Consider the following 13,551-nt stretch of genomic DNA (forward strand, 5'->3'; position numbering starts at 1 on the left):
AAAAAACACATTCCTGCTGTTGCTGCTGTTGCACTACAAGCGACGGCAACCAAATGAATTACATTTGTTTTGGTACATTAAATACCCGTTTCGCATCCGACTTTAGCACCCTGGACCGTGAATAAATCAGGTAATGTTGCATTCGTTTTTTCCATTTTGGTATTTCTTGATCTGTCACCACGGGATTCATGACTATTTTAGGAGGACCAAGCAAAAAAAAAATAACATAGAGAAAACAGAAGACGAAGCGCAGCAGTTTCCGTGGTGTAGTGGATATCACATCCGCCTAACACGCGGAAGGCCCCCGGTTCGATCCCGGGCGGAAACAGATAATTTTTGATTCGATTCAATTAGCAGTCGATATTGTAGATCTTTAACAGATTCGAGTATGTGATGGGATGGTTCTTTTCAACAATTCTTTACAGCATTATATGTATATTATTGTATCATTTGAATATTATTTATGTGAGAAATATTTTCTCCCTTTTTATGTTGATTTTGATGAATTTAATCTTTTCAAAAACATTGTAACTTTAAAACCACCTAACAGATTCCGTCCTTCTTACAACTAGTGATCCCCGGTTTTTGAAATTAATCGTTCATCTACTAATCGAATACTTTTCAGCAGGTTGCTATTCGAATCGAATAATCGCCCAAAATAATCGATTAATCGATTAATCGCCATACTGATAGATATAATTAGATGAACCAATATTTCTAATTTGTTAGAAAGTCATCTGGAATCAAAAAAGTGTTCATTACGCCTGAAAATCAATTATTATCTTTTACGCTCCCCTCAGCTCGTAAGCGAAGCTAAATGCCGTCAACGCGAATTGAGGTTCGTTTTTTTTAGGAAAGTCAAAGATAATGATTGATTTTCAAGATAAAACTGCAGCGGCCGTATGTTTTGTTGCTCTGGGTTTTTATCGATTAATCGACGTCAATTATTCGTTCGCTTCGATTATTGGTTGCGCAGTATTCGTTCGATTAATAATCGATTTCTGAAGGAAGTATTCGATTAATCGATTAATCGAACGATTATCGGGGATCATTACTTACAACAGGTAAAATACATTTCGGTGAGCTTTCTAGGAAAAAAAAGGAAATTGTTCCACAAATGTATATTCTATAGCAGCTGTACTCAACCTGCATCCCGTGGGTTCTTTTGGTTAACCCGTCTGGCCCGTTACCATTTTGTACGTGTAACAATCATGAAAACTGTACACCGCGTCGAATTGCATGCCGTCTGGTGAAGAGTGCCTCTGTATAATAGTGCCACATAATAATTGAATCTGTACTGGGGTGTTAGTTTAAAATTTCCAAAACGCCAGCTTTTTGTTTGGGTAGCAAAGTTTTGAGCGTTAATACCTCTTTGTCGGTTGAACAAAGTGATATGTCAATCACTTCATTCGAATGAAAAAAAATGTATGAATAATTATGGTTACTTCTTGGCCCAAAAACTTTTTCAATAGTTCAAACTGCTTCTAAAGCAAACAATTGAAATCACAAAAATCTATAAATCTGAGTACCTGCTTGAAAGCCCATCTTAGTCATGATTTGTCGATGCATGTCGTTGACTGCCGGCGAAAACTCTCAAAATATTGTGCTTGTCCTGGTTTTTATTTTGCTATTGTGTTGAACATTTTTTTCCGCCACAGAATGCATCTTCTGAATATGCAAGAAGCAAGCATAGTGTAAAGCAGAAGAGAAGTATTCAATAGGACGTACATTGTCGGTTTTCATATCGTGGAGATTGTAAGAATGGTTGATTTCATGCTTTATCAAACAGATAACGGTAGAGGTGGAATAAATATATAATTACCTGGAGCCGCACTGTGTGGCATGAGAAGAAAGTCGTGATGCATAATGAGTGCGTTACTTGTACTGTTCTCGCGAGAACAACAATGAATCATGAATCAATAATTTTCAGCTGCGTCTACAAAACAACGCAAACGGTCGCTTTCGTTTAAGAAATTTTGATGCATCCTAAAAAACTATTTTATATTTATTTCAAGCTGATGGGAGCTTCTGTGAATTCAGTAAAGGGTGTGTCACATCAAATTGCATCACGGAAAAAACGCTACAGAAATTTAATTTTTAGGAATTATATCTTCAGCTTTCGCTTATAATCAGATAAGAGTGTATAGATCACGTTGGCCATGCTTCACTGTCAATTTTTCGTAAATTTGGAAAAATGTCGTCGAACGAAAAAGAGCGTCGTGAATTAATCCTGTGCACTCATTTCGAGAATCCGGAGTTGTCACATCGGGACATCGGTAAGATGCTGGGAATCGTCCAATCCACGGTCAGCAGAGTACTAAAACGATTCTTCGAGAACCTAACCATCGACCGGAAGGTGAAGAACGGCAAAAATGGATGCTCCGTCAGTGAAAAAGATCACAAGCGTGTAGTTAAGCAGTTTAGACGTGATCCGAGAAGTTCGGTCCGGGATATCGCCAATAAGCTGAATTTGTCAAGTTCATTCGTCCAGCGGACCAAGCAGCGGGAGGGCCTGCGTACATACAAGGTTTAGAAGGCTCCTAACCGCGACGAAAGGCAAAACATGGTGGGGAAGACGCGAGCCCGGAAGCTGTACACCGAAATGCTGACGAAGCCGCATTGCCTGGTCATGGACGACGAAACCTACGTCAAAGCGGACTTTCGTCAGCTGCCGGGCCTGTTGTTCTTCTCCGCAGAGGACAAATTCAGCGTTCCGGAGGAGATTCGCAAGCAGAAACTATCCAAGTTTGCCAAAAAGTACATGGTGTGGCAAGCGATCTGCTCTTGCGGAAAGCGGAGCGCTCCCTTCGTAATGACCGGCGCGGTAAACGGGCAGGTTTACCTTAAGGAGTGCCTACAGAAGCTCTTACTACCACTATTGAAGCAGCACGAGGGCCCGACCATCTTCTGGCCGGATCTCGCTTCGTGCCACTATTCAAGGGACGTGTTGGAGTGGTACGAAGCCAACGGGGTCACCTTCGTGCCAAAGGAAATGAACCCGCCCAACGCGCCGGAGCTTCGCCCAATAGAGAAATATTGGGCGATTATGGAGCAGGCCCTCCGGAAAAACCCAAAAGTTGTCAAATCGGAGGCGGACTTCAAGAGAAAATGGATTTCTGTTAAAAAAAAAACTACAACCTGACGTTGTACAGAACCTTATGGACGGAGTAAAGAGGAAGGTGTGAGCATACGGGCTTGGGCTCGAAGTATGAATAAAAAGAAAATGCCAAAAGTTGTTTAATAGTTTTTATTTTACTGTCTAAAATTTTCAAAAGGATCGTTCTACTGGGCGAATTTCTACAGCGTTTTTTCCGTGATGCAATTTGATGTGATACACCCTTTAGTATGTTTGGATTTTTATTGGTGTAAAGATGTTGTTTGGAATTATAGAGGCTTTAAGCTTTTTCAATTAATTCGCATCTAGCATTGAAAAAAACAACGATTTGAAATACTCATCTAAACAACGCCTTGAGAAATACCATTGCGTTGCTGCCGTCCGGTCTCTAGCTGGATGACTGATAAATCGTTAATGACTGATCACCAATATTTTTTTCAATCGTTCATTTATTTTTCGAGATTTTAATTATTGTTTCTGGGTTGAGAGTTGTGCTCTTCGGTGGAAAACTGAAGACGAAAATCTTGCATAACACGTGTTTGTGGCCCCTATGAAAAAAAAGGTTGAGTAGCGCTGCCCTAGAGCGAAAATAGAAAAAAATATATTGGCGTGGGCCTACGTTCTTCGGTAAGGGTGCCAAATCAGAAAACAGGTCTCGTTTTTATAAAATAATGTTTAAGTTAATAGCTATTTTCGCGGCAAATTAATGTTGATGATTTGATGATTTGATAGCGCAAAAGCAGAAAATTTGCAATTTCTACTACACAGCTACACAAAATTATATGAATAGCCACACAAGGCACCCATTCATTGAAAGAAGGGTACTGATAGAGACCAAGAATATCCCTAACAACAATAACAACCACACAAAAATTCCATATATTCCAGGAACTATAAAAGATACAAAGTTGTCATCTTCGACAAAAGTCCATATTTTAATAAGATTTAAAACTATATCGCACTATATCGCTATATACTTTAAACAAAATATACTTATCCTATATACTTATTTACATATTTATAAATATACTATATACTTTAAACAAAATTAGGATCAATTGTGATTTTTTCAATGAAAACATGAAAAGTTGTTGGTATGAAAACTATTTCCCTGCCAATCTTCCGATGTATGAATGAATTACTAGTAAGAGGAATCACGGTAAAATCGACACCCTCTAATTTTTCCAGTTAATAGCTATTCAACATTCAACACTGAGGTCGTGTCTCGGATATAACCCCCTTTATTTTCCCATCAATAACTCCCTTCTTAAGGGGGTATTCTAGTGTAGAGACACGAATTTCGGATGTTTTTTCGAATTCCATGAAAATAAAACAAAGAATATTTCAACTATCCATTATATCATTATTTGTGCATCTATCTTTTAACAATAAAACAAAAATTGGTTGAAGAAAAAATATTCATAACTAGTACAGCTAAGAGTTGATGAAGTGAGGGTTAAAAAAAAAGTTGTGCCATTGCGTACATGATTCCAGCCATTCTGGTTATCTGAAATAAAAATATAACAGATTCTGAATCAGTAAAGATGCCACTATCGCATGAACCTCGGACTAGTCGAAAACATCTTTTTTGACAAAATGGCGGTCGTTTGAAAAACAAAATGCGGTTTAAAACGTTTTTTTACGTTATCCGATTTTTTTAAAATAGTAAAATTTTAAAAGTATGATTTTTCAGAGGTTCATGCGATAGAGAGATGCCTGCAGATTGTATCCATATAAATACGACATGGATCGGTTCAGTAGAACTCGAGATATCGTGTACGCCAGTTTGAAAAAACTAGTTTCGAGAAAAACGCGAAGTTCATTGTTATGGCCGTACCAGGTTAGATACAACATCACTAAAATGACTCTAGCTCGGTAAATAATAGGATTTTCGATAAGTCCATTCAAGGGTATATTCTTGAATGTCTAAACTACAGAAATATGAAGGAAAAACATTTGATTTTTTTCAAATTTCTACACTAGTATACTCCCTTAAAAACAGCTTCGAAAATATCGGATATTATTTTAGAATCCTTCGAAATTTTCGAAATAACTGTTTAGTAGAATGCGAGTGAGTAATTTGGCCGCATTCACAGTTCAACAGGAAACGAAGACAAGTGATGACGCAAAACAAGGCAGAACAAGCGATGCTGATGGATTTGAGTATAGAACGAGATTGAAAATTTGTCTCAACAGAGATCCATTATTTATATCCCAGAAAATATTCCCTTCATTGTTTATATTATCGAGACTACACAAGTTTCTCGTTATTGACGCTACGGATAGATAAGCACACAAATGAGCAGAACAAAAATGTAGGGGAAAATGGGAATGCTTCTAGTTTCCATCAACTTAAACTATTTAATTACACACGAGAGGATTGCTATGTGAAGCACATAAGAAATTTCAGATTCGTTTGGTATGCAAATCGTCAAAATCCGTTCGTAGCAAAAATGTTATTAATGTTAACTTTATTTTATAAAAATGTGACTTGTTTCTTTATTTGGCACCATTAATGAAAGACGTAGTCCTACGTCAAAAAGCTGATATTTTCGATAGTGAGATTTGGTCGATTTTATAGGTTTCCGGTAACGGTAAAACCGGTATTCGCTATTCCTGCTCACCTGCCTCCAATTTCGCAAAATCATGAAATATTAGATACTGGTTAAACGGAAACTGAAAAGAAGCAAAGCGACAAGGAATGCTGCAGAGATGCTACAGAGATGTTGCGAAAACTGATGCAAGATATACGAAGAAAAGTGCAAGATTTCATTATAACCAAATGGGAATACTTTTTTTTAATGCAATGTACAAACTTTATTTTGAGTCCACAACATTTATGTTGTATCAATGCTATCTCGAGATAGATCTGATTCATTGCGTACAGACCTTTTTCGAGGGAAACATTTTTTCGAATATTTCATATCATAATGAACTTGAAGAAATAGTCGAAAAAACTATACAATCACTGCTATAAAAGTATAAATGCACCCGAATACTCTCTAGTGATGAATGGAATCGGTTGAAAAAAATTGTCTTGTTTCCGCCCGGGATCGAACCGGGGGCCTTCCGCGTGTTAGGCGGATGTGATAACCACTACACCACGGAAACAACTTGAAATAGGCTTGTTTCAAAAGTACCACTTTAAAACTTCTCGAAGTTTATGACATTCGAGGACAAAATGCGAGGGAAAATTATCGAAGTAATGAAAATTTCCTCATTTCCCATAATGTTTTATCATGCACACATTCGATGCGACTTGAGAGGTAAAACCGAGTAACATACACGCACAGGATCGCAAATTATGTTCCTCCACACCTCACCATCATCATCCGAGCTCAACATAGCAAATAGACATTATAAAAATTAACTTCCATAGTTTTCCCAAATTTAAATTTAAATAAACATTTACTCGTCGCCTTGTTGGGTTTTTTTCTTCTGTGTTTAGTATTTTATTTGATGCTGGATTTCAGACTCTGCCTCGCCAGCTGAGTACACAAATCGGGGTTTCTCCGGAAAGCGAGAACGAACGAAAGATTAATCCCATCGTGGTTGGCTGCCGCTACGTAAATGGCATAAATTAGCCAACGAGCGGCGGATCTCGACTCTTGTGTCCGGATAGTGTCTTCTTCCAAAAACCCTTCGGAATGGCACCTATTTCCGGTGGCATTGTTCCCCTGAGTGCATGGTTGCGACGAGGGGAAAAGACAAGATCTGGTTGTGTAAATACAATTTCGCGCGTTTCGTTTTCTTTGTCCCTTCGTCCGCACAGCCACCAGGATATAATCTGTCGAATCGGTTGCCGTTTTCCTTCGCGCGTTCGCGTGGGGTTTCCGAGAACGGTTCAACGGCATCCGTGATGTGTATTTATTTTCTTTTCCCTATTGATGACAGCAGATGCACTACCTACGGATTTGCATGGCGCAAAATAAGTGACAAATGTCGCTTTTTTTCGCTCAATTTCACAACGAAATATTTTTGTTTTCTGTTGCGTCAAATGCAGCTCATTTTTATGCCATTTCACTGGAGTATTTGACTGCCGAGAATTCATTGAGATTAGTGTTCACCACGTAAAGAATAACTAAGAAGTATGAAAACAAGGAATGTGCCGAAAACGCTTAGAGATGAAGAATTTGAGGTAAGTTACACCCAGGCACGGTACACCAGCGGCGCGGAACATCGCCACCCAGTTCACCGAGTCGCAAACACATTTTTGGTAATAATCTATGCTATGCTGATTAGTGTAGTGACACAAATATAAAAAAAACATAGTGTAAACATATTTTAGGCTCAATCGTGTGAACAGCGCTCAATGAAATAAATAATAAAGTTAGTTCATATTGCAGCTCCGATCAGGCCGGTTCTGCTTTTTTAAAAAAAGTCTTCCGAACGGCCAGATACGTAACTGGTACCATAATTTCGTGAGTAATTTTCGCTCTTTCTATGATTACCTGTATTTTCAATGAAAGAAGAATTTTTGCATCTAATGAAAACACGTTAAATGTTCATCACCGATTATGAATCGATTATTTTATGTAAGTTTTATGTTGCGGAAAAGCGGTGATCATCATTCACACGATCGCACGCACGGACAGGGAAGAAAAACTGGATCCTGTAAAACCGTTTTATTTTAAGAAGATCGGTTTTGATTTATTTTTTTACCCATTCCAATGCTTGAGAAGTAGAATTTTCTTTGGAGTTTCGTGTAGTATTTATATGTAGTTCATAACATAGCGAAATAAACTGTTAATTAATCATATCAATCATATCATTTCAAACATTAATGCTCAACAGTCCGAAACAGTCAGGTGTTGTTTCGTCACAAAAGTATTTGGCAGACAACAAGCCAATCTATCTATAAAATATTTTCCAACTGATGATTCTTGTAGTAAATTATCTCAATTTCACTAAAACATTAAACGATGTCGAAGACGAAGACAGTGACTCAAGCCCAGCCCATTATCGCACTAGTCAAAAACGCCTGCTACTTTGTGGATAGCCCTTGTAAAGCAAAAAAGATTTCAATCGCTGCATGATACATTGATACATATTTGTAAAACGCTGCTCAATCATGGAAAAGTATGGCATGAATATTAGAATCAAGTTGACTGCACGAAGATGTGAATGAGAATGGAAATTGGTCAAAACAAGTGCAATTTTTCTTTTAATTTTGTGCTAAAAATTGTGTTATCAATTGAACTCAGAGAGACCACTCTAGAGATTGCTCTGATAGCGAGATGTGTATTATTTCATTAAAGAATTTATTACAATGGTTTTTCTTCGGTTTTAAAAAAAATATTTTGACGGTACTTGAAAATGAAGTCCGATTGAGCTAATATTTGGCATAGGGTATTTTATCGAGCAAATCAACATTTCGCAGTAAGTTCCATATGAAAAATCAAGGTGGACATTTTCATTGGCACCCTGGCAATTTTTTTTGAATACAAAGTTAAACGTATGGAACTTTGTATTCCAAAAAAATTGCCGAAACGAAGAGCTTTTTCCTTATCAAACTTATCAAATTATTTTAAAAACAGGGTATCTCACAATTTTTATCTTATTTAACAGCCTACACAAGAAGCAACGTGCTATACTGTGTTTTAACTTATGTAAATATCAGATGTTCTAGGTTCTCCAAATCATTCTGAAGATATAAACATCAGAGGTTGTAGATTTCCAAAGTATTCTGAAGGTCATAGAGTAAATTGTCTCCATTGATTTTAATTGATAAGAATATAAAATTCAAGTAACTTTGCTTCCGTTTCCATCAGTTGGATATTAGTTTCTCAAGGTCATTAAAGGATTTTTAGTTCTAAATATCATTAAATTTACGCATAGTTAAAACTCCCCTAAAGAGCGGATGTATACTTTGCATAAAATACATATGCACCATAGTGTTTATTTTGCAAGAATGCATACAATGCATATTTTTGAAAAAAAAACTTTCTCGAGCAAGAGGAAATATTTAAGGATATCTCATTTTGATCTTAATACCAAATTTGTTTTGGATAAGCAATGCAAAAAAAAATATATATATATATATATTTAAAAAAAAAAAAAAATATATATATATATATATATATATATATATATATATATATATATATATATATATATATATATATATATTTCCAATAAAGTAGTTGTTTTGAATTACTAATTTTCGTTCAATATGTGAAGACCCTATTCGTGAGACGAATTGGCGTTGAGCAATCTCGGTGGTTGTCAGCTGAGACGTTGCGAGAGGTGTCGTCGCATTGGACTTTGAATTCAGCAGCGGTAGTATCACCATCAGAGGCATCATCACCTGTACAAAAATTTTGAATACCCCAAAGATAAGTACATCGTTCTTTATAGTCGAAGAAATTTCGTGAATGTATAGATAATAATTTTTTCAAGCGCTGTGAAGTTAGAACTCAAACCCATGTTGCATATGAGGATGAAAGCTATGTTCCGCGTTCGATGTGCTAATTATTTAGAAGAGTTTATTTCTCCTATGTTGTGTAACGACGCGCGGCTGTGTATGTAGTGAGAGGCAGTTTCCTGAGCGTACATACACATATATGAATACTGTTTTCGGTAGAATTATTTCATTTTAAAATTTTTTAAGTATTGTATGCAAGATTAAATTCACTTCGTTTCGTTTTCGCCGTGGGATGGCGTTCGTGATCAGGACCAGGGTTTGATTATGTTAGAGGTTTTTAATTTCAGAATTTAATATTGTCAGAATACTCTAATTTTAGTTTTCATTTTAAGTAAGTTAGCTAGTTGGAAGGCTTTGTACATTTATATTAGTTTTTGGTTCCTGGTTTTTCAATTTCAGACACTAGATTGAGTTTATAAATTCAGATTAGAGGGTCTTTATCCATGTAGTTCTCTCGATTAGCTTCTCAGGTTTCCAAAACATAACTCCCTGCCATCATTATTAGAGTTCGATCAGAGTACGCGGGATGAATAACGAAATATATCACCCGTCTTGTTGGTTCCACAGGAATTTACTCGGTTACCTTTTCAGGTTTCGTAAAGATAACTCTTCACCGTCCGATTGGATTTAGATACGTACGTACGATAAAATAACAAAATATAAAGCCAGTCCAATCAAATTAACAGGTTTTCCTTTGTAGGATACCAAAGATAATTTCTGCCGCGTGTTATATCCTTTAAGATATTTAGAATTCTGTTTCGTCGAGTGGTCGATAGTTCGCCTATACATAATCACATCACTTACCTCAGTGAATCCTGATTTTTGCCCCTCCCCATTAACAACTATCCTTTCCATGATAAACGCTAGGGAACCACGCTATAGAGGCAACCCTTCTGGCCTTCGGGCGGCGAATATCATACTAACATTCCTTCCCTTCCCCTGGTGACTGTAAGGACGTGGCCGGCGTCGTTATTGACCATTTAAAGCTCGAATCACCGAAAATTGCACAACGAGAATGATTTGCTAGTCCCAAGCGTCATTCTGTGTGTTCTTTGTGCAATTTGGTTGGTTCAGGTCAATCACGGAGAGCAACTACGAATTGTACAGTCTACCCAAGCTCAAGCTCAATATGTGAAGACCCTATTCGTGCTATGTTCATATATTCAAAACAGTCATCTAGCATCCCTGGATATAATTTCAATGTTTACATTTGGTTGTGTTGTTTGGGAGAAGTCCATTTGAAAATCTGTAAAATCTTGCAATTACTGAATTGAATTTGATGGTTGCAGTTGAAAACATACATTGCTTATGCAATACTAGTTTAGCCGTGACACAATTTTTGAAGATAAAGGAGTAGCAGAAGAATACCGATGCTTTCAATCAACAAGGTGAACAAACACATCAAACAAACTAGACGATTCGACTGATTCATCGACGAGCAAGGCCTAACGGTCGTCGAGCCAGACGAGCTACTCGTTTGTTTTTAGTCGAGCTCGCCTTCTGAAATATGAAAACAAACGAGACGAGCGCTCGTCTGCTCGTCTTGTTTTCTGGAATAGGGCCCTATGATTCTTGTGACGCCACTGGGCAATTGACTGAGATTGCTTTTCTTTAATTCTATGCGGTCGTTTGTCTACTCTCAGTCACCACAACAAGGAATCATACTTAATATTTCATCGAACCAATACTTGAACCAAACACTTTTTAAACGAATTTTAATACCTAGCGAACCTGCCAACAAATTAATACGGAGCTTTTATGAATAATAGATAACGGTACTCGGTAGAAACAATAGATTATTAGCGAGGAAAAATAAAAGGACTTTCAAGAGCAATTGATTCCGACAACACTCACATCAACATTTGATACCACCGCAAAGGGTTAAAAGTGTACCCCACAAAAGGTTAAAGGGTGTGTCACATCAAATTGCATCACGGAAAAAACGCTGTAGAAATTTAATTTTTAGGAATTATATTATCAGCTTTGGTTTTATAATCAGATAAGAGTGTATAGATCACGTTGGCCATGCTTCACTGTCAATTTTACGTAAATTTGGAAAAATGTCGTCGAACGAAAAAGAGCGTCGTGAATTAATCTTGTACACTCATTTCGAGAATCCGGAGTTGGCACATCGGGACATCGGTAAGATGCTGGGAATCGTCCAATCCACGGTCAGCAGAGTACTAAAACGATACTTCGAGAACCTAACCATCGACCGGAAGATGAAGAACGGCAGAAATGTATGCTCCGTCAGTGAAAAAGATCACAAGCGCGTAGTTAAGCAGTTTAGACGTGATCCGAGAAGTTGTCGCCAATAAGCTGACTTTGTCAAGTTCATTCGTCCAGCGGACCAAGCAGTGGGAGGGCCTGCGTACATACAAGGTTCAGAAGGCTCCTAACCGCGACGAAAGGCAAAACATGGTGGGGAAGACGCGAGCCCGGAAGCTGTACACCGAAATGCTGACGAAGCCGCATTGCCTGGTAATGGACGACGAAACCTACGTCAAAGCGGACTTTCGTCAGCTGCCGGGCCTGTTGTTCTTCTTCGCAGAGGACAAATTCAGCGTTCCGGAGGAGATTCGCAAGCAGAAACTATCCAAGTTTGCCAAGAAGTACATGGTGTGGCAAGCGATCTGCTCTTGCGGAAAGCGGAGCGCCCCCTTCGTGATGACCGGCACGGTAAACGGGCAGGTTTACCTTAAGGAGTGCCTACAGAAGCGCTTACTACCACTATTGAACCAGCACGAGGGTCCGACCATCTTCTGGCCGGATCTCGCTTCGTGCCACTATTCAAAGGACGTGTTGGAGTGGTACGAAGCCAACGGGGTCACCTTCGTGCCAAAGGAAATGAACCCGCCCAACGTGCCGGAGCTTCGCCCAATAGAGAAATATTAGGCGATTATGAAGCAGGCCCTCCGGAAGAATCCAAAAGTTGTCAAATCGGAGGCGGACTTCAAGAGAAAATGGATTTCTGTTCAAAAAAAACTACAACCTGACGTTGTACAGAACCTTATGGACGGGGTAAAGAGGAAGGTGCGAGCATACGGGCTTGGGCTCGAAGTATGAATGAAAAGAAAATGCCAAAAGTTGTTTAATAGTTTTTATTTTACTGTCTAAAATTTTCAAAAGGATCGGTCTACTGGGCGAATTTCTGCAGCGTTTTTTCCGTGATGCAATTTGATGTGACACACCCTTTATAAGCACTTTTGATTAAGACCGCGATGCCACGGTTTAAGAATAGAAAACAGTAGTGAAACTTATGGTTGATAAGATAATTTCTCAGCACAAACGGGAGTTGAACACAAAACATCTTCTATGATTTGTGCGACTGAAATCTCCAAGTAATCGGCCACGTAAGCCACATTGAGATTCTACCTTCTCAAGTATATGTTCATAACGCAGGCAGTTTCCTTTGAAACTATCCTATTTTATCCCTGAGTTCAACTTTTCTGATAATGAATCAATATTGCTAAAAAAAAACGAAGTCAAAACTGCACAGTGGCGCAAAAAGGATTAGAATTCGCGATAGTCGCTTGCCTTTCCATATAAAAATGCACCGCAAAATGACGGAGGTCTTCTGTTGCACCGCGAAAAGAAACAGCGAGAAGCATAGAATAAATAGAAATTAATTTTCCCAGAACTGAGAATTCTTGTGGAACACTCACATTCCAAGTGGAAATGTTTATGTAAATCCGACTGGAACTAGTTGGTGATGCTTATTGCGCTTTTATTCCATTAGGCGTTGGTTTCTCTCCGTAAGGCATTATAAATGTTGGGAAAGAATTACTTTTCGCTGCCGGGGTGGAAAGTAATGATGAATCGACCAGCACTTAAGAGTCATGGTAGGTATTGGAACATGTGCAGAATTAGGAACTTTTGTGAACGATGCAAATGAAAATGAATCTGAAGGATAATATTCAAAAATAAAATAAAGCGGCTATGAACTGGAATTTTAGAAAGAACCGCAGCCGTGAATTGTTAGTTCACTTTAATATCACCCAAGTGCACGTGG

The 13,551-nt window shown here is 38.1% G+C and overlaps 1 protein-coding gene across 1 annotated transcript in view; it reads right to left on the reverse strand.

The window, feature by feature from the left end:
- The window catches only part of LOC129761785 (mitochondrial protein C2orf69 homolog), a 65,866-nt gene that overhangs the window by 27,135 nt on the left and 25,180 nt on the right, over nucleotides 1-13,551 (reverse strand). The window lies entirely within an intron of this gene.

The sequence above is a fragment of the Toxorhynchites rutilus genome, chromosome 1 (genome assembly GCF_029784135.1).
Source record: "Toxorhynchites rutilus septentrionalis strain SRP chromosome 1, ASM2978413v1, whole genome shotgun sequence".
Classification (NCBI taxonomy): domain Eukaryota; kingdom Metazoa; phylum Arthropoda; class Insecta; order Diptera; family Culicidae; genus Toxorhynchites; species Toxorhynchites rutilus.